Here is a 2,958-nt window from a genome sequence, read left to right on the forward strand (position 1 = left end):
TCACTCAGAGCCCGAGGCCACGCTTCCTTTCTTAGTCACTGACCCATGTGGGTAATGGCAGACTTGAAGTGAATCAGACAAACATTACTTCTATTTAATACATCCTTGGAAGTTTCTCAGCTATAAAGAAGGGATCTTGGTGGCTAGGTAGGTCTTTCTTGGTGTATTGATGTGGCCAGTGAGAGCCCACAAGAGTCTAGAACATGGAGCCCCAGACACATTCTGACTTGCCCTCAGCCATTCTCTAGGACAAATTGACATTAATGGACCTGGATGGTTGCCTTGGGTGATCAGAGCTAGCTGGCTGATCCCCAGGGGGTAGCTTCAATGGAGTTGCAAGGCCCCTGTAATGACATTGGCAGTGTTGAAACATTGTGTTAAGGCTTGATTATTTCAAAAAAGTTGTCAACAAAGTGTCCTGCCAGCTTGGACCAGTTTCTCCAAGTCCATGATCACTGAAACACTTCTAGAGCCCCCACTAATGTGCTTTTCTAGAATATGCACTTGCTACCTTTAGGGCTCGGAAGGCGGGGCCCTGAGCACATGCTATATCACTCATTTGCTCATTTACCAAATACCTTTTGAGCCACTGCTGAGTGCCCGGCGGTGCCCTAGCCCCTGGAGATACAGTAGACAATAAGATGGAGCCAGATCCTGTCGGTAGGGATGTTATAGCTTAGTAGGGGAGAGAAAGCCAAAGAAACAGAGTTCCCCAATGGAGGCCTGGGGGCCCCTTTTCAGGTCACAGTGGTGAAGAGTGGGCACTGGAGGCAGGAAGATCAAACCCCAGCCCTGCCGTGTACTAGCCTTGTGGCTTTGGGCAAGTTATCTCCCCTTGTGGAACCTCAGATTTCTCATCAATAAAATGGGGAAGATGCCTAGGAGTTGTTATGAGGATTTAAATGCACTCAGACGTGTAAAGCAGGAGCCCTGGCTCAGGGTAAGTGCTTAGTGACTGGTAGTTTGTAACAACTATTATTAGTAAGTGAAAAATCTTGAGTAAAATCCTTCATAGTGTAAGGTACAGCATTCTTACGTATTTTTAAATTTAGAAAGAACATCAGCTCATTTATAATCAATCCACCACAAAGAAGAGATGGGAAACAGAAATCACCCTTCCTTGCTTTGCACTTACCAGATTCCAGGCACTTATTAGAAAACATTTAATCTTCCTGTCAAAAAAGTAGGGATTTTTAGAACTCATTATACAGAGGAGGAAACTGATCTTCAGAAGGGTTAAGTCAACTTTCCCAGTGTCACAAAGCTAATTAATGACTGAGCCAGAATCCATGTTTTATGCAGTCCCCCAGTATCCTGAGCCTCCAAGGCACTTGATGCTGAGGACCATCCTTGCTGCCCAGTCAGTTAATTCTTTGTTTTCCTGAAGTTTTTGCTGGTGAGTTGGGCACACCTACTTTTCATTAGGCACTCTGACCCAGACCCTGGAGCAAGAAGAGTTAGCGCAGGACGACCTGCTTCCCTGAGGAGAGGAGATGGCTTGTTCTGTATCTTTAAGTCTGCTGGGCATCACACATATGGTCGATGCATAAGAAAATCGTCCAAGAGAAGAGACACAAGAATGGAGTCCACACCCTCTCTGGCTTTCAGACCTTGGGTCTAGACATTCGGCCATGGTCTTTCTGGGCCCTACCAACATCCCTCTTTTCAGCTGTATTCATCTCAACCCTCGGTGTCTGCTGAGTGCACTTTCTGACTTCGCATGGGAACAGCGAGAGCCTGCGAAAGCAGTAGGGCCAGAGGGGGAGAATAAGGAAATCTGAGACTCAGAAACTCTAAGGCCTCTTGGAGACTCTGAGCTCCCTGGGAGTAGGTACAGGTTCTTTTTGTTTCAATAATAATAGCAACAACTGACATGACTATGTCCCCAGTGTGTTTCAAGTGCTGTCCTCATAGACGCTCTTTACAAGAACATTTGGAGATGGGCACATCACAGATAGAATCCTAGAAGATGGGCACTTTTTTTTTTTTTTTTTTTTTTTTTTTTTTTTTTTAAATTTTTTTTTTCAACGTTTATTTATTTTTGGGACAGAGAGAGACAAAGCATGAACGGGGGAAGGGCAGAGAGAGAGGGAGACACAGAATCGGAAACAGGCTCCAGGCTCTGAGCCATCAGCCCAGAGCCTGACGCGGGGCTCGAACTCACGGACCGCGAGATCGTGACCTGGCTGAAGTCGGTCGCTTAACCGACTGCGCCACCCAGGCGCCCCGAAGATGGGCACTTTAAGTATCCCCATTTTATAGACATGGAAATAGAGGCACAGAGAGGTTAAGTAACTTGCCCAATGTCACACAGCTTGTAAGGAGGAGGGTTTGAACCCAGAGTTCTTCAGTTTAACCAATATATCGTATTGCTTGTTGGTAAGGAGGGAGGGAGGGAGTGAACAAGTGAGTCTGGGATTTGTGGCTGGCCAGACCGACAAGGCCCCCAGAGGCAGGATGAGGCGTACTCCGGAGTCAGCAGAGTTGGATTGCAATTCCCTGGCTACAGGACCTCGGGCAGTAACCTCATCCGGAAGTGCCCGTGTCCTCATCTTCAAAATGGGAATAAGGTCTTTTTGAGGATGCAGTGAGATCATCTCCGTAAAGCTGTTAGCCCCATGCCTGGTATATGCAGAGTGCTCAGTGAGGGCTCACTGTTAGTATCACTGACGCTCTGCAGATAGATTGTATTAATGTGGCATCACTGCAGCTGTATCAATGGAAACTCCGTGTTGACTAGAGCTAGAAGGGAATATGAAAAAGAAAACAGTTGCTAAACGTCAAAGGGAATTACTGTTTTTTCAATGCGTTGTCATTTCTTTTTTCTTTTTTTGTATGTTTATTCATTTTTGAGAGACAGAGACAGAGTATGGGGGGAGGAGGGGCAGAGAGACAGGGAGACACAGAATCCAAAGCAGGCTCCAGTCTCCGAGCTGTCAACACAGAGCCCGATGCGGG

This window comes from Lynx canadensis, chromosome E3 (genome assembly GCF_007474595.2).
Source record: "Lynx canadensis isolate LIC74 chromosome E3, mLynCan4.pri.v2, whole genome shotgun sequence".
NCBI classification, from domain to species: domain Eukaryota; kingdom Metazoa; phylum Chordata; class Mammalia; order Carnivora; family Felidae; genus Lynx; species Lynx canadensis.